The sequence below is a fragment of the Dasypus novemcinctus genome, chromosome 19, assembly GCF_030445035.2.
Source record: "Dasypus novemcinctus isolate mDasNov1 chromosome 19, mDasNov1.1.hap2, whole genome shotgun sequence".
Taxonomy (NCBI): Eukaryota; Metazoa; Chordata; class Mammalia; order Cingulata; family Dasypodidae; genus Dasypus; species Dasypus novemcinctus.
Window position 1 is genome coordinate 36,730,755 of NC_080691.1, and position 25,523 is coordinate 36,756,277.

At 39.7% G+C, this 25,523-nt stretch overlaps 1 non-coding gene across 1 annotated transcript; it reads right to left on the minus strand.

Annotated features, from left to right (window-relative positions):
* Window positions 1–3,741: 3,741 nt before the first annotated feature.
* On the minus strand, window positions 3,742–3,845 carry LOC111764924 (U6 spliceosomal RNA). The gene has a single exon (XR_002797403.1). It is a non-coding gene; the product is annotated as a U6 spliceosomal RNA (small nuclear RNA).
* Window positions 3,846–25,523: the final 21,678 nt, after the last annotated feature.

The following is a 25,523-nucleotide window of genomic DNA, read 5'->3' on the forward strand; positions in this document are numbered from 1 at the left end:
AAATCATATTACCTAGCTACAGTGGTAAAAACAGCATGGTACTGGCGTAAAGATGAACTTATAGACCAGTGGAACCAAATTGATTGTTCAGAAAAAGACCCTCACATCTATGGCCAAGTGATTTTTGATAAGCCTGTCAAGCCCACCCAGCTAGGGCAGAACAGTTTATTCAACAAATGATGCTGTGAGAACAGGATATCAAAAGCCAAAAGAAATAAAGTGGACGTTTATCTCATACCACATATAAAAATGAACTAAATGTGTCAAAGACCTAAATATAAGAGCTAGAACCATAAATCTCCTAGAAGAAAATATAGGGAAACATCATTAAGACCTGGTGGTAGGAGGCGGATTCTTAAAACCTTACACCAGAAGCACAAGCAAAGAAAGAAAAAATGGATAAATGGGATCTCCTCAAACTTAAATACTTTTGTGATTCAAAGGGCTTTGTCAAGAAGGTAAAAAAGATAGCCCACTCAATGGGAGAAAATATTTGGAAACCACATATCTGGTAAGGGTTTAATTTTCATGCTATATAAAGAGATCAAACAACTCCAAGAATAGAAGAGCAAGCAATCCAATTAAAAAATAGGCAAAAGACTTGAAATAGTCATCTCTCCAAAGATGAAATATAAATGGTGAAAAAGCACATGCAAAACTGTTCAATATCCCTAGCTATTAGGGAAATGCAAATCAAAACTACAATGAGATAACATCTCACACCTCATAGAATGGTCATTATTGAAAAACTAGAAAACAATAAGTGCAGGAGAGAATGTGGAGAAATAGGAACACTCTTTCACTGTTGGTGGGAATGTAGAATGGTACTTCTGTAGAAAATAATTTGGCAGTTTCTCAGGAAAATAAACATAGGACTTCTGTATGATCCAGTACTCCCTCTACTAGAACTGAACACTGAGGCAGACATTCGCACACCACTGCTCATAGCAGTGTTATTCACAATCGCCATAAAATGGAAACAACCCAAGTATCTATCAAATGATGAGTGGATAAACAAAATGTGTTATATACATATAATGGGATACTATGCTGTCATAAGATATAGAAGCGAAATTGGGACACATATGATAACATGGATGAAACTTGAAGACATTATTCTGAGTGAAATAAGCCAGACACAAAAAGACAAAATTGTGTGGTCTCAATAATATGAACTAATTATGAAGAATAAAGGCCTAGAGTTAAAACCTAGAATATAGGTTTCTAGGAGACAGGATGAGAGCTGAAAAGGGGTACTGATTCTTAATGTATAAAGCTCTGTGTGTGTTTTTTAATTTTTTTATTCCCCCCACCCCTACTTGCGGCATGGTTGCTGTCTTCTCTCTGTGTCCATTCACTGTGCATTCTTCTGTATCTATATTTATTTATTTTATTTATCCACACCCCCCCCCCCTGCAGCTTGCTTGTTGTCTGCTCTCTGTGTCCATTTGCTGCATGCTCTTCTGCGTTTTTTACTTGTCTCCCTTTTTCATTGCATCATCTTGCTGTCGGCTCTCCACGGTGCTTGCGGGCCGGGTGGCACTCTGTGGTACTTGTGGGCAGGTGGCTCTCCACAGCGTGTGGGCGAGCCTGCCTTCACAAAGAGGCCCCGGGACGCAAACCTAGGGCCTCCCATATGGTAGACAGGAGCCCAACTGATTGAGCCTCAGCTGCTTCCCACTATAAAGTTTTAATTAGCTTAAATGTAAAAGTGTGGAAAAGGATAGAGTTGATGGTAACACATTATACTGAGTATAACTAACAGCTGGTTTATAAATGAGATTGTGGCTGCAAGGGGTAGTCTTAGGGATGTGAATGTCCACTGAAAGAAAGCTAAAGAAGAATCTAGGGACTGAATAACACAGTGAACCCAGAGGTGGATGAGAATTGTGGTTAATAGTACAAATACAAGATGCCCTTCTATGAGCTAGAATAAATGTACATCACTATTACAAGGTTGTTAGATTATGGAGATGCATACAATTAATGTAACCTATGGACTGTAGTTAACAGCAATATTGTAATAATCTTGCATCAACGTCAAAGAAGTAATGTGTTACTAATAGGGGAGTATGGGAAAAATGTAGCAAATGGATGCTATAGACCACAATTAGTGATATAGTCTGATGATATCTCATAATCTAACAAACATTCCACAACAACGTGATGTGTCAGTGGAGAGGTGTTGTATATTCTGCACATTTGCATGATTTGTAAATTCACAGCTTCTTTCTCTCTATATATGTATATATCAGTTGGCCATAAATGTGATGCTTGATTTCTGAGCTGTTGATTCTATTCCATTGGTCTATATATCTGCCCTGTGCCTCAACCAGGATGTTTTGATTACTATAGCTTTTTAATAAGTTTGAAAATTGGGAAGTATGAGTCTTCCATTTTTCTTCATTTTCAAGATTGCATTGGCTATTTGGAGTCCCTTACCCTTCCATTTACATTTTATAATTGGCTTTTCCATATCTGCAAAGAAGACTTTTAGAATTGGGATTGGGATTGCATTGTATCTGTAAATTGCTTTGGGTACAACTGACTTTTTTTTTTTTAAAGATTTATTTTATTTATTTTTCTCCCCTTCCCCCCATTATCTGCTCTCTGTGTCCATTCGCTGTATGTTCTTCTGTGTCCACTTTCATTGTCAGGTGGCACCAGGAAACTGCATCTCTTTTTTGTTGTGTCATCTTGCTGTGTCAGACCTCTGTGTGTGGGACACTACTCCTGGGTGGGCTGCGCTTTTTTCACATTGGGTGGCTCTCCTTGAGGGGCACACTCCTTGAGCATGGGGCTCCCCTATGCAGGGGCACCCCTGCATGACACAGCACTCCTTGCGCACGGTAGCACTGAGTGGGCCAGCTCACCACATGGGTTAGGAGGCCCTGGTATCGAACCCTGGACCCTCCATATGGTAGGCAGATGCTCTATCAGTTGAGCCATGTCCACTTCCCCAATTGACATTTTTTAAAATCAATTTTACTAATACACATTAATTAAGCATACAATCATCCAAAGTGTACAATCAATGGTATTTGGTATAATCACATATTTGTGCATTCATCACTTTGATTATTATTAGAGTATTTTCATTATTCCAATAACAATAATAAAAAACAGAGAAACAAAAAAGCATCTCTCAAACTCTATGCTTCCCCTGCTGTACATAGCTGCTATAATGTTTCCATCTATCTAATTTATTTGTATTTGTATTTTGTGTAGGTGGAGTCAAACAAAATGTAGTACCTTTTGTCTAGTTTCTTTCACTTAGTTTGTTTCTTCCTTGATGGAAGATTATTAATATATGCTACTATCTATATTTTGCTTTGGTTGTATTTTTTAAAAAAGATTTATTTCATTTATTTATCCCCTGTCCACTCACTGTGTCCATTTGCTGCACATTCTTCTGTGTCTGCTTGTCTTCTCATCTCTTTAGGAGGCACTGGTAAAACAATCCCGGGACCTTCTGATATGGGAGAGAGGCACACAATCGCTTGAGCCGCCTTAACTCCCTGGTTTGTTGTGTCTCTCCCTGCCTCCCCTCCGTGTCTCTTTTTTGTTGTGTCATCTTGTTGCACCAGCTCTCCACATAGCCAGCTCTCCGTGTGGGCCAGCTCGCCATGCGGGCCAGCTCACCTTCACCAGGAGACCCCGGAGAACTGAACCCAGGACCCTCTATATGGTAGATGGGAGCCCAGTCACTTGAGCGACATCTGCTTCCCTGTATTTAAAAATATATATATGGAACACTTAATGAATTTGTGTGTCATCCTTATGCAGGGGCCATGCTAATCTCTGTTCTCTGTATTTTAGTATATATGTACTGCCAAAGCGAGCACACTTTGGTTGTATTTTTGCCTATTAGCGTCTTGTAAGATTAAGGTACATTTGTTCAGTTTCAAGGAAAAACAGACTTAAATGTACAATATTACCCATATTCATATTTCACATGCAGTTTCACTATGCTATACAGTCTTGTGTTAAATTTTTTAGCTTTCCTTCTAGTAATATATATGACCTTAGACTTTTCCTTTTAACCAGTCATATCCATATATTAGTGCTACTAGTTAAAAATACTGTGATGGGCTTTCACCATTTCTATTCATTTTCAAAGGTTTACAAATGACCTTTTTACCAATTCTTCACAGATTATCCCTCAGCTTTCCATTTTCTAGCCTCATTCTATTTTCTGGTGACTTATATTCCAGTTATTAACTCCATGAGTTTACACAATGTATTTTAGTTCATAATGGTGCAATCGTACAGTCTTTGTCCCTGTGTGTCTGGCTTGCTTTACTCAACATCATGTCCGCCAGGATCATCCATGTTGCCATATGCTTTACATCCTCATTTCTTCTTACAGCTGCATAATATTCTGTTGTATGTATACACTGAAATTTTTATCCATTCATTAAGTGATGGGTACCTGGGTTGTTTCCATCTTTTGGTAATTTTGAATACTACTACTATGAACATTGGTGTGCAGATGTCTGTTCATGTCACTGTTCTCAGTTCTCCTGGGTATAAAGTAGTGATACTGCTTGTTCATGTGGCAAATCTATTTTCAGCTTTTTTAGGAACTGCCAAGCAGTCCTCCATAGTGGCTGTACCATTCTAAATTCCCTCAAACAGTGAGTAAGTGTTCCTATCTCTCCACATCCTTTCCAGCACATCTAGTTTTCTGTCTTTTTAACGTGGCCATTTTAACAGGTATGGAATGATATCTTGTAGCTTTGATTTGCATTTCCCTAATCACTAGTGATGCTGAACATTTTTTCATGTGATTTTTTGCCATTTGTATTTCTTCTTTGGACAAATGTCTCAAGTCTTTTGCCCATTTTTAAATTGGACATTTGTCTTTTTATCGTAGGATTGTGGCATCTTTATATATCAAGAATATTAAACCCTTTTCATATATGTGATTTCCAAATATTTTCTCCCAATGATTCAGCCGCCTTTTCATACTGTTTGTCAAAGTCCTTTGAGGTCCAAAGTGTTTAATTTTGAGGAGGTCCCATTTATCTATTTTTTTCTTTTGTTGCTCGTGCTTTGGGTGGAAGGTACAAGAAACCACCACCCACCACAAGATCTTGAAGATATTTCTCTACATTTTCTCCTAGTGTTTTTATGGTCCTGATTTTATATCTAGGTCTTTGGTCCATTTTGAGTTGATTCTTGTATAGGGATTGAGATAGGGGTCCTCTTTCATTCTTTTGGTTTGGATATCATCCTCCCAGAACCATTTGTTGAAGAGGCTGTTTTGTCCCAGTATGTTGAAATTCCCAGCTATTAACTGTAGAGATGTATGTTTCTCCCTTCAGTTTTGCCAGAGTTTGCCTCATGTATTTTGGGCTACCCTGGTTAGGTGTATAGATAATTTATGACTGTTACTTCTTCCTGATAGATTGTCCCTTTTTAAATATAAATAATCTTCTACATCTCATCACTTTTTTGCATTTTTAAAAATATATTTTTAATGTATTTTTAAAAGATACATAAATTACACAAAATGTTACATTAAAAAATATAGGAGGTTCCTGTATACCTCACTCCCCACAACCCCCACTTTTCTAACATCAACAACTTCTTTCATTAGTATGGTACATTCATTGCATTTGATGAATACATTTTGAAGCTCTGCTACATAGCATTAATTATGGCTCACATTGTAATTTACACTCTCTCCCAGTACATTCAATGGCTTATGGCAGGATATATAATGTCCTGCATCTATCCCTGCAATATCATTCAGGACAACTCCAAGTCCCAAAAATGCCCCCATATCACACCTTCTTTTCCCTCTCCCTGCCTTCAGCAATTCCCATGGCCACTATCTCTACATCAATGATACAATTTCTTCTATTGCTACAGTCACAATAATTCTATAGTAGAATACCATTAAGTCCACTCTAATCCATATTTTATTCCTCCATCCTGAGGACCCTGGGATGGTGATGCCCATTCCACCTCTAAATCGAGAGGGGCTTCAATCTCACACAGCTGGTGGATGGAACTCTCGTGCCCACAGCTGTAGATTCTCTCTGTTCTTTGGTATGGTGGTTGTCCATCTCTACCTCCCTGTCAGCTGACTTGGTAAGTCCACCGAACTGGAGAGTAGGTGTTGCAACACTGCTGAGGCTCAGGGTCCAGCTGGCACATGAACAGCCCAGAGATTCAAGTCTTCTGGGCATACAATAACCCTAGTGCCCATCATAGGTTCAATAAAGGGGACAGAAGAGACACGTGTAGAGAAGTCACATCTGAGTCCAACTTCATCACACTCAGGAGTACAAATTCCAAAGTAGGTCCCATTGGCAAGGCACCAAACTCTGGAGCCATCTGCCATGACTGTAGGACTGGGGTGTCTCCATAGCCCTCAGGAGCACCAGTACCTGGGGCTATATCTACTTTGGCTGTCTCTGAGATCCTGCTGAGACATGCATAAGCATTACCTCTCTGATGACCTCCTGACTCATTTTGAAGTCTCTTAGCCTTATAAACTTATTTGTCTTTACCATTTCCCCCTTTTATTCAAGGTCTTTTTCTAGTTGCATCACCAGCCTGTGTTTGGTAGTAATTGCTCAGTTCCAGGGAGGCTCATCCCCAGGAGTCGTGTCCCATGCTGGGGGGAAGGTAATGCATTTATATGCTGAATTTGGCTTAGAGAATGGCCACATTTGAGCAACATGGAGCCTCTCAGGAGGTAACTCTTAGGCACTCTGCAACACTAGGCCAAGTTGAAATTTCAGGCACACAGGCTCAGGCTCATAAGCATAGTCATCAGTATCAAGAGCCCATCATTGGACCATCCTTTTTCACTGGTCATTGCCCTTGCACTTGAGGGATTGTTGGTATTCCATTGGGGAATGCAACAGAGCTCTCCAGGATGGGAACCCAGCACTCCCTCAGTTGTGTGTGAATCTCTACCCACTGAGTCAATACCCAACAAACATCCGAATATATCTATATACCCTATATGCACGCCCAGGCAAACTCCCTCCATGCATCAATGACACCCCACACCAGTGCTTCTCCTCTGCCATAGTTGAACCCATCTGTGATCCAAAACTTCTTTAAAATGAAGCCTAATATATTGCCAAATTCTATTAATAGGAAAATGAAATAGTAATGATAGGTTTAAACATTAGAAATAAATTACATAATAATTTAGAAAAACTAAAATAAAGAAAAATTGAGGTATTAAAAATGAGAAATATAAAATACATTATAACATAGAAAAAGCAAAAGTAAAGAAAAAATTGAGTTATTAAAAAATGAAAACTATTAATTTTTTTTGACATTTTGCCTTTCATAACTGTAATAGGTGTTCTATATGTACAGTGGCAAGGTAATCTCTTCTATTTCTTCCTCAGTGTCTTACCTCTTTTTTTTTTTCATTATGTCTTCAAAGAAGTTTTAGGTCACTGTAAAGTCATATACAGAATATAGGGGACTCCTATATACCCAACATTCTCCCCCTTTTCCCCCTTCCCTAAAAATGATCTTTTTACATGTGGATGTTACATTTCCTACAGCTGATGTACAAATATTGAAACACAGCTACTAACCATGGTCAGTAGTTTACATTATGGTTTGCATTTTAGACCATATACTTTTATAAATTTTTGGTGAAATTTAACATGACCTGTATCCATCATTGCATGATCATGCAGAACACTTCCATTGCTCCCCAGTTACCCACTCTTCTATCTATTCTATCCACAGTGACCACCAAGCTTCCCTGTTTGAAGGGCAAGATTCTTAGATACTTGCAACAATGCTGAGGGCTTGACACACTAGTCTGTCCTCCCCCATTAGGAGACACCCATTCTCTCAAGAGACACCCTTGCCTCTGTTTGAGAACATTGGGCCTCCCCAGGATGGGGGTAAAACACCTTCCTGCTCATTGCACGGGTCTCCACCCACTGATAAAACACACTATGACAAGATGAGGACTCACACACTCCCTAGAAGCACTCAGGGGCACCCTGTGCCAGATGTCCCACATAAAACATCTTAAACCAGTAACCCTTCCTTATTATATTGTCTGAAGAGTTTTCTCAACATTCTAGTTTCAACCACATACCCGCAAATCTCCCATGTTCACCTGCTCTCTCCCAACCCTCCCCCAATTCCATGGACCATCTGACCCATCCTCCCAACCCTAACCCCCTGTCAAGTCTGCATGAACGACCCAGTAGTAGGCCTTATACCCCTGTCACATCCCTTCACTGCACTACTCACCTCCACCATATCATAGATTTCGCCCATGTGGGCCTTGGCTCACAACCTTCCTCTCCTCCCCCCAACCCCATTTCCTATAAGCCTATCTTCCAGACTCTAGCCCTCTGAGATGGCTCAATTTGCTTAATTCATATCAGAGAGGTCATGTAATATTTGTCCTTCAATGCCTGGCTTGCTTCACTCAACATAAGGTCCTCAAGTTTCGCCCATGTTATCCCATGTATTAGTATTGTATTCCTTCTTATACCTGAGTAGTATTCCATTGTATGTATATACCACATTTTATTTATCCATTTATCTCTTGATGGGCATTTGGGTTGATTTCAACTTTTTTGCAATGGTTAATAATGCTGTCATGAACATGGGTGTGCATATATTGGTTCATGTCCTTTTTTCAGTTCTTCTGGGTATATACCCAGCAGTGGAATTGCTGGGTCATATGGCAAATCTATTGCTAGCTTTTTGAGGAATCATCAAACTGTCCTCCACAATGGCTGGATCATTGTACATTCCAACCAGTAGTGGATGAGAGTTCCCCTTCCCCCACACCCTCTACAACACTTGTAGTCCTCTGTTTTTGAATAGCCACCAGTCTAATGGGTGTAAGATGGTATTTCATTGTAGTTTTGATTTGCATTTCCCTAATAGCTAGTGATGTTGAGCATCTTTTCATGTGCTTTTTAGCCATTTGTATTTCTTCTTTGGAGAAGTGTCTGTTCAAATCTCTTGCCCATTTTTCAAATGGGTTTTTTGTCTTCTTGTTTTCTAGGTAAAGTATTTCTTTATATATGCTGGCTATTAGGCTCCTATCAGATATATGGTTACCAAATATTTTTTTCCCATTGGGTAGGCTGTCTCTACACTTTGTTGACAAGCTCCTTTGAGGCGCAAAAGGTTTTAATTTTGAGGAAGTCCTATTTATCTATTTTTTCTTTTGCTGCTCATGCTTTCGGTGTGAAGTTCATGAAGCCATTTCCTATTGCAAGGTCCTATTGATGCTTCCCAAATTGTCTTCCAAAGTTTTTATGGTCTTGGCTCTTACATTTAGATCTTCGATCCATCTTGAGTTAATTTTTTTTCTCCCCCTCCCCTCCCCGGCTGTCTTTGCTGTCTATGTCCATTCGCTGTGTGATCTTCTGTGTCTATTTCTCTTTCTGTCTTCTCTTCTTGTTTTTTCCTCTAAGATTCATTGGAATTTGATCCTGGGGACCTCCAGTGTGGAGAGAGGTTCCCAGTCACTTCTGCCCCCTTAGTTCCTGATTTCTGTTGTGTCTCACCTTGACTGCCCCCTTTGTCTCTCTTTGGATCATCATTTTGCTGCATGGTTTGCCACATGGGCACTGGCTCACTGCACAGGCACTGGCTCTGCACAGGCACTTGGCTTGCCATGCAGGTTGCTGCATAGGCACTGGCTAGCCACGCAGGCCCTGGCTCTCTGTGTGGGCACTTGACTCGCCATGTGGGTTGCTGCACAGGCACTGGCTCGCCACATGGGCCACCATGCAGTCATGCCTTTCCAGGAGGCCTCAGGGTTCAGAGCTGGGTCCTCCCATTTGTAGACAGAAGCCCAATCACTTGAGCCACATCTGCTTCCCCTTGAGTTGATTTTTGTGTAAGGTGTGAGATGGTGTTCCTCTCTCATTCTTTTGCATATGGACATCCAGTTCTCCAAGCACCATTTGTTGAAGAGGCCATTCTGTCCCAGTTGAGTGGGCTCAGTGTCTTGTCAAATATCAGATGATTTTATATGTGAGGATCCATATCAGAACTCTCAATTCAATTCCATTGGTCAGTAAGTCTATCCTTGTGCCAATGCCATGCAATTTTGATCACTACAGATTTGTAGTATGTTTTAAAGTCAGGTATTGTGATTCCTCCAATTTCATTTTTCTTTTCAACATGTCTGGCTATTTGGGGCCTCTTCCCTTCCAAATAAATTTCATAGTTAGTTTTTCCAGTTCAGTAAAAAATGCTGTGTTGATTTTTATTGGGATTACATTAAATATGTAAATCAGTTTGGGCTTGATAGACATCTTAATTATTGTAGCAGTTTAATATTATTGATGAATTCCAAAAAGAAATATTGAATTATGCTTATAATCTGATCTGTACCTGGGCATGATTGAGTTATGATTAGGTCATTGACTCCCTGCCCCTTGGTGGGTGGGAACTCACAGATAAAAGGCATGGCAAAGGACAGAGTTGGAACTTTTTTTTTTTTTTTTAAATTTAATTTAATTTTATTTATTTTTTTTAATATTTATTTATTATTATTATTTTTAATTACATTAAAAAATATATATGAGGTCCCATTCAACCCCACCGCCCCCGCCCCCCACTCCCCCCACAGCAACACTCTCTCCCATCATCGTGATACATCCATTGCACCTGGTAAGTTCATCTCTGAGCATCACTGCACCCCATAGTCAATGGTCCACATCATAGCCCAGACTCTCTCACGTTCCATCCAGTGGGCCCTGGGGGGATCTACAGTGTCCCGTAATTGTCCGTGAAGCACTATCCAGGACAACTCCACGTCCCGAAAACGCCTCCACATCTCATCTCTTCCTCCCGTTCCCCACACCCAGCAGCCCCCATGGCTACTGTTCCCACACCCATTCCACATTTTCTCTGTGGACATTGGATTGGTTGTGTCCATTGCACACCTATGTCAAGTGAGGGCTTAGATTGCACATGGGTACTGGATGCACTCTTCCCGCTTCTAGTTGTAGACACTCTAGGCTCCATGTTGTGGTGGTTGACCTTCTTCAACTCCATGTTAGCTGAGTGGAGTAAGTCCAATAAGTCAAAGTGTAGGAGCTGAAGTCTGTTGAGGCTCTGGGCCTGGGTGTCATATTATCAGTCCAGAGATTCAAATCCCCTACATATATCTTAAACCCAGCACCAACTACAATTCCAATAAAGTAGCATGCAAGTCTTGTGAAAAGAGATCCCCTCTGAGTCCATTTCCATCACACAGAAACACCAGCTCCAAAGAAGGGCCATCTGTCATGGCAGTGAATCCCTTCTGCCATGACCATAGAACCCGTGGGTCTCTTTATCCCTCAAAAGAACCAATACCTGGGGTTGTATCTACCTTATCTGTCTCTTAGACTCTGTTCAGTTGTACATAGGGGTATTCCTTCTGACAACCTCCAGACTCTATTTTAGAGACTCACAGCCTTATAATCTCATTTCTCCTTTCCATTTCCCCCTTACATTAGGTCAAACCGCTTCCCGAAGTCATGTTATTATATGTAGACAGGTATATTCTGCTGTTCCGCATTGAATCTTTAATTCAAGGTCATTTTCTAGTTGCTTCTTCAGCTGGTATGTGGTAGTGATCCCTCGGTGCCAGGGAGGCTCATCCCCGGGTGTCGTGTCCCACGCTGGGGGGAATGCATCACATCTACACGCTGAGTTTGGCTGTGAGAGTGGCCACATTTGAGTAACATGAAGGCTGTCAGGAGGAAACCCCCAGGCACAATGCTACTCTAGGTCTTGTTCTTATTGCAGGTGCATAGGCTCAAAAGTGTAGCCATTAGTATCAAGAGCCCACTGTTGGGCCCTCCTTCCTTCCTGGTTCTTGCCGTTGCACCTGGAGGATTGCCGCTGCTCTCCCAGGGCCCACAACAGTGACCCCCCGGCCAGGAGCCCAGTACCCCCCCAGCTGTTGTTTTTAATTGTTTCCACTATGAGTATATATAGACATTACCATATACCCTGGGCATATGCCCTGTATAACTCCCTGTCAACCATATATATCCTGTCAATAACATCCCATATCAGTATTCCTCCGCTGCCATTGTTGAACCACTCTGTGATCCAAAACTTCCCGTAAAGTGAATCCCAACATAATGCCAGCTTCAGAAGAGTCTTAGATCACCAAAATTCATATATACAATATACAGTATTTCCCCAGATCCACCATAAAACCTTTTCCCTTCCACAGCAATAATCTTTTAACTTATTCATATCATATTTCCTGAAACTGATGTACAGATTCCAAAACTATAGTTTTCAAACAAGGTAACATTTGTGCTTACTATGTGGTCCATACTTTAGGTTGTACAGTTTTCTAAATTTTTTAGTTATCCTATGTTTTGTCTTATGGTTTTCATTATTAGTCTGTCGTCCCCTATATGTTTTTGGTGTAATATTAGCTGTTTAATATTCATCCTCGTGTACTCTCACATAACTCCTCTTTTGCCCCCTTATTTACCTTTGTTCCATCCATTGCACGTCCATTTTCCCCTCCCCTTAGGGCCCACAACGCCTGCCAATCTAATGCCCTGGGAGCCGTCCTTTCTCACGAGAGATACAGTTCTCTCTATTCGACGGCATTAGTCTTCCCCAGGATATGGGTCCACCCCACCCAATGGTAGAACCCACCTTGGCAAAATGAGCCTTCAGCTATTCCCTCCGGAGTCCGTCCCGCATCAGACCATACCCCCTGAGCGTCCTAACCAGGTAACCCTCCTACTTATACTTTGATACGTTTTACTCAACATTTAGTTCTCAATGAACTTCTGGCACTCTCCCATGTTTGTATGTTGCTCCTCCCTCCCACCTATTTCTTGGACCATATTACCCCTCTTCCCATCCCCAGCCCCCCTCAAACCCAGAAAACCCCACCCAAAGGTAACCCCTTGCCCCCATTTTGTCCCTTCTTTGTGCTCATACTTACCCCCAGCTCATCACAGATTCCACCCCTACAGACATTAACTCACATCCTTCCTCCACCCCCCGATTTCCAGTAAGCCACTTTTCCAGACTCTAGCTCTCTGAGGCAGTTAACTTATTTCATATCATTGAGGTCATATAGTATTTGTCCTTCAATGCCTGGGTTGCTTCACTCAACATAAGATTCTCAAGGTTCATCCATGTTATCACGTGTGATTGTAGTGTATTGGTTCTTACAGCTGAGTAGTATTCCATTGTGTGTATATACCACATTTTATCGATCCACTCATCTGTTGATGGACTTTTGGATTGATTCCAACTTTTGGCGATGGTGAACAATGCTGCTATGAACATTGGTGTACATATATCGGTTTGTGTCCTTGTTTTCAGATCTGATGGGTATATACCCAGCAGTGGTATTGCTGGGTCATATGGCAAATCTATGGATAATTTTTTGAGAAACTGCCAAACTGTCCTCCAGAATGGTTGGATCCTTCTGCATTCCCACCAGCAATGGATGAGTGTTCCCCTTTCTTCACATCCTCTCCAGCATTTGTATTCTACTGTTTTTTTCATGGCTGCCAATCTTATGGGAGTAAGATGGTATCTCATTGTAGTTTTGATTTGCATTTCCCTGATAGCTAGGGATTTGGAGCATTTTTTCATGTGCTTTTTAGCCATTTGTATTTCTTCTTTGGAGAAGTGTCTGTTTAAATCTTTTTCCCATTTTTTAAATGGGTTGTTTATCTTTTTGTTTTCGAGATCTATGAGTTCTTTATATATGCAAGTTATAAGTCTCTTATCAGATATATGGTTGCCAAATATTTTCTCCCATTGTGTGGGTTCCCTTTTTACTTTCTTGACAAACTCCTTTGAGGTGCAGAAGGCTTTAATTCTGAGGTAGTCCCATTTATCTATTTGTTCTTTTGCTGCTCGTGCTTTTGGTGTGATATTCATGAAGCCATTTCCTATTACAAGGTCCTGTAGATGTTTCCCTACACTGCTTTCTAAGGTCTTTATGGTCTTGGCTCTTATATTTAGGTCTTTGATCCATCTTGAGTTGATCTTTGTATAAGGTGTGAGATGGTAATCCTCTTTCATTCTTCTACATATAGCTATCCAGTTCTCCAGGCACCATTTGTTGAATAGGCCATTCTCTCCCAGTTGAGAGGGTTTGGTGGCTTTATCGAATATTATATGGCTATATACATGAGGTTCTATATCTGAACTTTCAATTCGATTCCATTGGTCTGTGTGTCTCTCCTTATGCCAGTACCATGCTGTTTTCACTACTGTAGCTTTGTAGTATGTTTTGAAGTCAGGAAGTGTGATTCCTCCTATTTCGTTTTTCTTTTTCAATATGTCTTTGGCTATTCGGGGCCTCTTTTTATTCCAAATAAATTTCATAGTTAGTTTTTCTAGTTCCTTAAAGAAGGCTGTGTTGATTTTTATTGGGATTGCATTGAATGTGTAGATCGGTTTTGGTAGGATAGACATCTTAATAATATTCAGTCTTCCTATCCATGAACAGGGAATATTCTTCCATTTATTTAGGTCTTCTTTGATTTCCTTGAACAATCTTGTATAGTTCTCGATGTATAAGTTTTTTACCTCTTTAGTTAAATTTATTCCTAAGTATTTGATTTTTTTATTTACTATTGTGAATGGTATTTGTTTCTTGATTTCCTCCTGATCTTGCTCATTATTGGTGTATAGAAATGCTACTGATTTTTGCGCATTGATCTTATAACCTGCGACTTTGCTAAACTCATTTATGAGTTCTAGGAGCTTTGTTGTAGATCTCTCAGGGTTTTCTATATATAGGATCATGTCATCTGCAAATAATGAGATTTTGACTTCTTCCCTTCCAATTTGAATGCCTTTTATATCTGGTTCTTGTCTCAGTGCTCGAGCCAGTACTTCCAAGACAATGTTAAATAGGAGCGGAGACAATGGGCATCCTTGTCTTGTTCCTGATTTTAGAGGGAAGGATTTCAGGATTTCGCCATTGTAAACAATGTTGGCTTTAGGTTTTTCATATATACTCTTTATCATGTTCAAAAAGTTTCCTTGTATTCCGATCTTTTGGAGTGTTTTTATCAGGAAGGGGTGCTGTATTTTGTCAAATGCCTTTTCTGCATCTATAGATATAATCATGTGGTTTTTTTCTCTCAATCTGTTTATATGGTGTATTACATTGATTGATTTTCTTATGTTGAACCATCCTTGCATACCTGGAATAAATCCCACTTGGTCATGGTGTATAATTCGTTTAATGTGTTGTTGAATACGATTAGCAAGTATTTTGTTAAGTATTTTTGCGTCTAGGTTCATTAGAGAAATTGGTCTGTAATTTTCCTTTCTTGTGGTGTCTTTGTTTGGCTTTGGTATTAGGGTAATGTTGGCATCATAGAAGGAATTAGGCAGTGTTCCTTCTGTTTCGATTTTTTGGAATAGTTTCAACAGGATTGGTGTTAGTTCTTTCCGGAATGTTTTGTAGAATTCACCTGTGAAGCCGTCTGGCCCTGGGCTCTTCTTAGTTGGGAGATTTTTAATGACTGATTCTATCTCTTTGCTTGTGATTGGTTTGTTAAGATCATCAATTTCTTCTTTCGTCAGTATGGGCTGCTTATGTATTTCTAGGAATTTGTCCATTTCCTCTAAATTGTCATTTTTGTTGGAATATAGTTTTTCAAAGTATCCTCTTATGATAGTCTTTATTTCTGTGGGGTCAGTGGTGATATCACCTTTCTCATTTCTTATTTTGTGTATTTGCATCTTTTCTCTTTTTTTCTTTGTTAGTCTCGCTAAAGGTTTGTCAATTTTGTTGATCTTCTCAAAAAACCAGCTCTTGGTCTTGTTTATTTTTTCAAGTGCTTTTTTATTTTCTATTTCATTTAGTTCTGTTCTTATCTTTGTTATTTCCTTCCTTCTTCTTCCTGTTGGGTTACTTTGTTGTTGTTTTTCTAATTCCTTCAAATGTGCAGTTAATTCTTCAATTTCTGCTCTTTCTTCTTTTTTGATATATGAATTTATGGCTATAAATTTCCCTCTCAGTACCGTTTTTGCTGCATCCCATAAATTTTGGTATGTTGTGTTATCATTATCATTTGTTTCAAGGTAGTCATTGATTTCTTTTGAGATTTCCTCTTTGACCCACTGTTTTTCTAAGAGTGTGCTGTTTAATTTCCAAATTGTCGTGTGAAGTCTGGGTCTCTGTCCCTTGCAAATTTCCAGCTTGACTCCACTGTGGTCAGAGATATTGTTTTGTATGATTTTGATCTTTCTGAATTCATTAAGCCTTTCTTTGTGGCCTAGCATATGGTCAATCTTGGAGAATGTTCCATGTGCGCTTGAGAAAAATGTATATCCTGCTGTGTTTGGGTGTAATGATCTATATATGTCTATTAGATCCAGCTCTTCTAATATACAGTCCAAATGTTTTGTTTCTTTAGTGATTCTCTTTTGAGATGTTCTGTCCAGAGTTGATAGTGGTGTATTAAAATCCCCCACTATAATTGTAGATGCATCTATTCTTTCACTTAGTTTTTCCAGCGTTTGCCTCACATATTTAGAGGCGCCCTTGTTAGGAGCATAAATATTTATGATTGTTCGATCTTCTTGACAAATTGTCCCTTTCACTAAAATATAGTATCCTTCTTTGTCTCTCACAATTGTTTCGCATTTAAAGTCTATTTTGTCTGATATTAATATAGCTACTCCTGCCTTTTTTTGGTTGTTGTTTGCTTGTATGATTGTTTTCCAGCCATTCACTTTCAACCTCCATGAGTCTCTGGGTCTAAGATGTGTCTCTTGTAGGCAGCATATAGATGGGTCGTATTTCCTTATCCAGTGTCCCAGTCTGAATCTTTTGATAGGTGAGTTTAATCCGTTGACATTCAGTGTTATTACGTTTAGAGAGTTATTTACGGTAGCCATATTTTGGTTGGATTTGTGTTTGTTATATTTTGTTTGTATTATTTTATTTTCCCCTTCTATTTTTGTCTTTCTTGTTGCTTTTACACTCTCCTCCATCTCTGACTGTCCTGTTTTTTCCTTTCTTCCTGCAGAATTCCCTTAAGAATTTCTTGAAGGGGAGGTTTCTTGTTGATATACTCTTTCAGTTTCTGTTTATCTGTGAATATTTTGAACTCTCCATCATTTTTGAATGCTAGTTTAGCTGGATAGAGTATTCTTGGTTGGAGATTTTTTTCCTTTAGTACCTTGACTATATCATACCACTGCCTTCTTGCCTCCATCGTTTCAGATGAGAAATCAGCACTTAATCTTATGGAGTTTCCCTTGTATGTGATGGTTTTCTTTTCTCTTGCTGCTTTTAGAATTTTTTCTTTGTCTTGAGCATTGGATAATTTGACAACTATATGTCTTGGGGTGGGCCTGTTGGGGTTTATGACCAGTGGAGTGCGCTGTGCTTCTTGGATATGTACATCTGTCTCTTTCAGTAGATTTGGGAAGTTTTCATTCATTATTTCCTGCAACACTCCTTCTGACCCCTTTCCCTTCTCTTCTCCTTCTGGAATGCCTATAATACGTATGTTTGAGCGTTTTGCGTTATCATTCAGGTCCCTAAGTCCTATCTGGATTTTTTCTACCTTTTTATTGACCACTTCTACTATCTGTTTGATTTCCAATGCACTGTCTTCCACATCACTAATTCTCTGCTCTGCCTCTTCTAGTCTGCTGATATTTGCTGCAAGTGTATTTTTGATTTCTTGAATTGTGGTGTTCATTTCCATCATATCTGTTATTTTTTTGCGCATGTCTGCAATTTCCCCTCCAAGTGTTGTCTTCACGCTGTTAACCTCTTTCATTACTTCATCAAATTTGTCGGTGATGAATGTTCTGAGATCTTTCATTGCTTGTGCGAAGTCCTGCCCCCCTTCCTGATTTTCAGTTTGTTGATTGGATTCAGCCATGTTTTCCTGATTACTGGTTTGGTTTGTAGATTTTTGTTGCTGTCTTGTCAACATTTTTTCTTTGACGTGTTTAATCAGTTCCTTAGCTTCTTTGTCTAGTCTTGGAGATTAATTAGCTGTTGTTTTTGCGTAAGTGTTATATCTTCTCTTTGTCACTTTGTTCTTCTTATTCCAATTTCTTATTGCTAGTTAAGCTCACTTTAAAGGACAGTATTAGTGCTGGGGAAAGTCAATTGTGTAAGGAAGGAGAAAGTGTGAAGTAGTATTGGTGATACATGTTTACAAAGCAACAATATGAGTTCTGGGAGGATGGAGGTTAGATCATGTAAATTGTGTAGAGTTATAGTAGTAGTAAAGTACCTATAATGAGGTAGACGACTGAATATGGGAGGAATGTGGTACGTACTAAGAGGCTATTGTTTTCGTGAGAGAGGGAAAGAGAAAAGAAAGGTAATAGTTTCAGGGACGAATACCAGATGGAAAACTAAACAAAGGTATTAGAAATTAAGAGTTAGACACCTTGTGGATCAAAGAAAGGGAGATGGAATATAGGAGAGATAGCAGATGGTGGAGGATATCAAGTTGTAGGGGAAAGGGGATAGTGTAGATAGGCTAAATCTATTCACAGAGAAATGAGGCAGTGGAGGGTGAGGAAACCCAGCAAATGTGAGGTATTTCCTGTAGGACCTTCCCACCAAATCGATGTCCAGACACTTCCTGCCCTGAAAAAATCCTGAAAAAGCCTGGTCCCGGAGAACCTCCAGCGGTGCCCAGCTGCCTCTTCCCAGGAGAGACGGCAAGGCAAGCTCACTCAGCCACCATCTTGCCGGAAGTAGTCGAGTTGGAACTTTTGATGTGAGGGTTTCTTATGTTGGAGTTTGATGCTAAAGACTTAAGCTGGAGCCCTGGGAAGTAAGCTCACAGAGGAGAGAGATGCCAGCCCCAGGAAGAAAGGAAGCTTGAACCCAGAGAAAAGCAAGCCCCAGGAACAAAAGAGAAGCCAGCCGCAGGAAGAAAGGAACCTTGAACCCAGAGAAATGCAAGCCCTAGAAATGTAGGAACCCAGGAAGCCTGAACCCTTGCAGACGTCGGCAGCCATCTTGCTCCAAATAGACTTTGGTGAGGGAAGTAACTTATGCTTTATGGCCTGGTATCTGTAAGCTCCTACCCCAAAGAAATACCCTTTATAAAAACCAACCAATTTCTGGTATTTTGCATCAGCACCCCTTTGGCTGACAATATTTAGTCTTCCTAACCATGAACAAGAAATATTCCTCCATTTATTTAAGTCTTCTTTGATGTGTTGTACAGGTTTCTGTATATAAGTAATTTACGTCTTTAGTTAAATTTATTCCTAGGTATTTGATATTTTTATTTACTATTGTAAATGGTATTTTTTTCTTGATTTCCTCCTCAGATTGGTCATTATTGGTGCACAGAAATGCTACTGATTTTTGCACTTTGCTCTTAAAACCTGTGACTTTAATGAACTTATTTTAATGTTCTAGAAGCTTTGTTGTAGATTTCTCAGGGCCTTCTATGCACAGAAGCGTATCATCTGCAAATAGTGAAATTTTGACTTCTTCCTTCCAAATTTGGATGCTTTTTGTATCTTTTTCTTGCCTCAGTGCTCAAGCAAGTACTTCTAACACAATGTTAAATAGGAGGGGTGATAGTGGGCATCCTTGTCTTATTCCCAATCTTAGAGGAAAAGATTTTAGGATTTCACCATTGTATAGATGTTAGCTCCAGGTTTTTCATATATACCCTTTATCATGTTCAGAAAGTTCCCATCTACTCCTATCTTTTATCAGGAAAGGGTGCTGTATTTTGTTGCATGCTTTTTCTGCATCTATATATATGATCATGTGATCTTTTTCTTTCGATCTGTTTATGGGGTGCATTACATTGACTGATTTTCTTATATTGAACCATCCTTGCATACCGGGATGAAACCTACTTGGTCATGCTGTATAATTCCTTGATGTGGTGTTGCATACAATTAGCAAGTATTCTGTTGAGGATTTTCGCATCTAGTTTCATTAGAGAGATTGGTTTGTAATTTTCCTTTCTTGTATGTTTGTCTTTGGTATTATGGTAATGTTGGCATCATAGAATGAGTTAGGCAATGTTCCTTTTACTTCAAAATTTTGGAAGAGTTTAAGCAAGATTTATGTTAGTTCTTTCCAGAATGTTTGGTAGAATTCACCTGTGAGGCCATCTGGTCTCGGGCTCTCCTTAGTTGGGAAGTTTTTAATAACCTGATTCTATCTCTTTATTTGTGATTGGTCTGTTGAGATCATCAATTTCTTCTTTCATCAATATAGGCTGCTTATCTCTTTCTAGGAATTTGCCCATTTCCTCTAAATTGTCCTTCTGGTTGGCATATAGTTTTTCAAAGTACCCTCTTCTGATACTCTTTATTTCTGTGGGGTCAGTGGTGATATCCCCTTCCTCATTTCTTATTTTGTGTATTTGCATCTCCTCTCTTTTTTTTCTTTGTTAGTCTAGGTAAGGGTTTGTCAATTTTATTGATCCTCTCAAAGAACGAGCTCTTAGTTTTATTTTTTCTAGTGCTTTCATATTTTCTATTTCATTTAGTCTGCTCTGATCTTTGCTATTTTTTTCTTTCTACTTCCTTTGGGGTTAGTTTGTTGTTGCTAATTCCTCCAAGTGTTCAGTTAGGTCTTTGATTTTATCTTGCCTTTTTTGATATATGAATTTATGGCTATGAATTTCCCTCTCAGTACATCTTTTGCTGCATTCCATAAGTTTTGATATGTTTTTATTTTAATTAGTTTCAAGGTAGATACTGACTTCTTTTGAGATTTCCTCCTTGACCCACTGTTTGTCTAAGAGTGTGTTGCTTAACTTCCATATCTTTGTGCCTAATCTGGTTCTCTGCCCTTTGCAGATTTCCAACTTCATTCCATTGTGGTCAGAGAAATTACTTTGTATGATTTCAATCTTTCTGAATTCATTGAGACTTTCTCTGTGGCCTTGCATATGGTCTATCTTGGATAATGTCCCATGTGAACTTGAGAAGAATGTATATCCTGCTGTATTTGGGTGTAGTGTTCTGTATATGTCTATTAGGTCCAGATACTCTAATATATTATTCAAAGTCTTTGTTTCTTTATTGATTCTATGTCAAGATTTCCATCTAATGGTGATAGTGGCATATCAAAGTCCCCCACTATAATTGTAGAACCATCTATTTCTCCACTTAGTTTTTCCAGTGTTTGCCTCATATATTTTGATGCGCCCTGGTTAGGTGCATAAATGTTTATGATTGTTCTTTCTTCTTGAAAGATTACTCCTTTTACTAATATATAGTGTCCATCTTTGTCTCTTAGAATAGTTTTGCATTTAAAGTCTATTTTGTCCGATACTAGTATAGCTACTCCTGCCCTTTTTTGGTTATTGTTTGCTTAAAGGTTGTTTTCCAGCCATTCACTTTCAACCTCCTTGAATCTCTGGGTCTAAGGTGGGTTTCTTGTAGACAGGATATAGATGGGTCACATTTCCTTATCCATTTTGCCAATCTGTGTCTCTTGACTGGTGACTTTAATCTATTACCATTAAGTGTTATTACTCTCAAGGAATTCCTTACATTAGCCATATTTTCTTTGGGTTTATGTATGTCATATGTTGTTTTTATTTCTCTTTTTGTCTTTTTAGTTGTTCTTACACTCTCCTCCAACTCTCTTTCTCTCATTTTGTTCCTTCAACTTGCAAAACTCCCTTTAGTATTTCTTGAAGGGCAGGTTTCTTATTGGCATACTTTTTTAGTTTCTGTTTATCTGTGGATATTTTGAACTCCATCATTTTTGGATACCAGCTTTGCTGGATAGAGAATTCTTGGCTGGAAATTTTTTTCTTTTAGTACCTTGACTATATCATACCACTGCCTTCTTGCTTCCATGGTTTCAGATGAGAAATCAGCACTTAATCTTATTGAGCTTCCCTTGTATGTGATAGCTCTTTTTTCTCTTGCTGCCTTCAGTATTTTCTCTTTGTCTTGAGTATCAGATAATTTGACAAGTATATGTCTAGGAGTAGGTTTGTTGGGATTTATACTGTTTGCCATGTGCTGTGCTTCCTGGACATGTACACCCATCTCCCTTGATAGGTTTGGGAAGTTTTCAGCCATCTCCTCCAACACCCCTGATTTCCCCTTTCCCTTCTTTTCTCCTTCTGGAATGCCTATAATGCATATATTTGTGCATTTTGTGTTGTCTTTCAAATCCCTAAGTCCCTGCTGGATTTTTTCTATCTTTTTATCTGTCACTTCTACTCTCTGTTTGATTTCAGATGTACTGTCTTCTACATCACTGCCTGTTCATATGTGCTGTTATTTGCTGAGAGTATTTTTGATTTCTTGGATTGTGCCATTCATCACCATCAAATCCATTATCTTTTTACGTATGTTTACAATTTCTTCAGTATGCTCTCCCAGTGTTTTCTTAATATCCTTAATCTCTTCCTTCACTTCATTAAGTAGGTCCATGATATTTATTTGGACATCTTTGATTGGTTGTTCGATGTTCTGCTTCTCTTCCTGGTTTTTAGTTTGTTCATTGGACTGGGCCATGTCGCCCTGTTTCTTGGTATGGTTTATAGTTTTTTGTTTCTGTCTGGTTATCTTTTTATCTTGATGGGTTTGTTCAGTTGATTAGCTTTTCCCTCTAGTCTAGGGTTTTATTTAGTTGCTGTTTTTGTGTGTGTGTTAAGTTTTCTCTCCAATACTTTGTTCTTGTTCTATTTCCTTGTTGTTGTCTAAATTCCCTTGGAGGAAAAAGATTAGGGCCAAGAAAAGCAAAAGAGGTAAGGAAAGAAGAAAGATAATAGTAATTTTGATAGTAAAAGTTAGCAGAGGAACCAAATAAGACCTAGAAAAATGAATATTTAACTCATGTCAGCAGTGTAGAGTTATAGTAATAGAAAAGTGGAGTACCTACAATGAGATGGGAAACTGAATATGAGGAGTATATAATATGAATTAAAAGGCCAGAGTGATGAGGCGAGAGGGAAAGAGAAAAGAAAAGGCAAAAAGAGAAAGAGTTAATAAAAGAAAACAGAGTTGAGGAGTTAGAAATAAAAAGCAAGAAAAATTGGGGGCCACACAAAGAGAGGTGGAATGTAAGAGCAACAACAGAAAGCAGAAGATAGAAAGATGTAGGAAGGAAAAGAGATAGCATTGGTTGCCAAAATCAGTACACACAGAAAAGAGGATGTCAAGGAAGAGGAAACACAGTAAACAAGAAAGAAGGTGGCAGCACCTAATTTTTTAAAATGGGGGGTGCGATAAAGAGGAAAGAAAGACGAGAAACAAAAAATCTGACAAACCGACAAGAAAGGAGTCAGCCAAACACTAAGGAAAAACAGCCTTCCTCCTAAGCCCCTGTGGAGCTTCTCAGGTTGCCAGTGATTATCAATCACTCTGCAGCTTTTTCGCTGCAGATTTTGAAGTGGGTTTTGCAAGTAAACTGATTAAATTATAAAACAAAAGTAACTTTTTAAAGAAAAACAGGAGACCCAAGGGAAGCTAATACAAGATTAATGTCTATGTTTTCCCTGTACTAAAGTTTCAACTAGATGTTTAATATCCCGGTGGGTCACTACTCTAAGAGGATCCAGGAATCAAACTAGAGACCTTGTATATTCAAGGTGGAGACTTCTCCACCGAGCTAAACTTTCTTGTTGGGTTGATTAGCTGTTCAATCCAGGCCTATGGAGGCACCTTCCCTGGAGGAATCCACACAGGCAGGATTGACTCTTTGCAATTGGATGAACTGCTGATTAGGAATCTGTTCTTCCCTACTTTCATTCTAACTGCTCTCTCTCCCAGGACAGCAGGACACAATAGCCTGGGTGAGGGTTCCCTTTTGAAATTCAAATGGGACCCTGGTGACTTAACTCCCTACAGGAAAAAAATGACTCTCAGCCTCTTTGAGAGCAACTACTCCTCACAGGGAACCCTAAATATGCTCTTGGAAGCTTATTAAGCACTTCCTACTGTCCCCCTCCCTTAGGGGAGTCACACAGGACTAGTGAATTGCCTGATCCACTTTCTTCCAGGCCAGTTTTCCCTATCCCAGGGCGACTGGGTAAATCAGGCTGCCTCAGCAGATTCCCTCTCTCCTCTTCCTGGTTTATCCTTCAGCCAGCTGGTATCCTCCTCAAAGCTCAAAAAAGGGGGTCCAGACAATCACACCCCCACAGGGGAAGACCCCTCTCCACCCTTCACCAGAACCCTCCCACTCTTGGAATGTGTGTCCTCTGGCTGGGCGACTGCCAAGAGTTGGAGAGCCCCTCGGCTTCCTGCCTTTAAGGGGGGCTTAGCCAGCCCACAGTTCCAACCTTGAGCTCCAGGAACTCGTGGTTTTACCTCGGCCAATCAATCTTTTTGTCATACTCTCTCCAGATTGATGCCCTGAAGCCTCCTGTTTTGTGGGTTCCCAAAACAGCTCACTCAGGTAGGATTTTGCCCCCACTCAGCCATTTTTTGTAAGAGAGATGTGATGTGGGAAGCAGACGTGGCTCAACTGATAAAGCATCCACCTACCTTTTGGAGGTCCAGGGTTCGATACCCAGGGCATCCTGACCAGTGTGGTAAGCTGGCCCATGTGCAGCGCTGCCACGCACAAGGAGTACCGTGCCATGCAGGGGCATCCCCGCATAGGGGAACCCCATGCACAAGGAGTGCACCACACAAGGAGAGCGCCCCACATGAAGAAAAAGCACAGCCTGCCCAGGTGTGGCGCCACAAGGAGAGCTGACACAGCAAGATGACGGAAAAAAGAGACACAGTTTCCCAGGGCAGCCTGACAATGCAAGCAGATGCAGAAGAACACACAGTGAATGGACAGAGAGAGCAGACAGTGGGGGGGGGGGGGGGCGGGGAGAGGAAGGGGAGAGAAATAAATAAAATAAATCTTTAAAAAAATGAGAGAGATGATATGGGTGAACTTAATCTGACGACCTTTTTGCATTTAAAGTCTGTTTTGTCTGGCATTAATATAGCTAACTTTTGGATACATTTTGCATGGAATATCTTTTTCCAACCTTTTACTTTCCACCAATTTGTATCTCTGGATCTAAGGTGATTCTCATGTAGACAGCATATGGATGGCTCATGTTTTTTTATCCATTCTTTCAGTCTATATCTTTTGATTGGGGCATTTAATCCACCCACATTCAATGATACTACTGTAAATAATGATTTACATCCACCATTTTATTCTTTGGCTTTCATATGACATAGCTTATTTTCATCTGTCTTTTTACTCTTTCAAGCATCCTTTCTGATAGTCTTCCCTTCTACACTCTCCTCCAAGCCTCTCTCTCCTGTCTTTTTCTCTTGGGTTGTGAGGCTCCCCTTAAAGCTTCCTGCAAAGATGGATTATTTTTTATGAACTCGCTTATTCTCCGTTAACTTGTGAATATTTTAAACTTAACTTTATATTTAAAGGACAATTTGCTGGGTAAAGAATTCTTGGCTGGCAATTTTTCTCCTTCAGTATCCTTTAATTGTATTATACCACTATTTTCTTACCGCCATGGTTTCTTGTGAGAAATCTGCTCGAAGTCTTACAGGATGTCCCTTGTACGTGATGGTTTGCTTTTTCCGTGCTCCTCTCAGAATTTTCT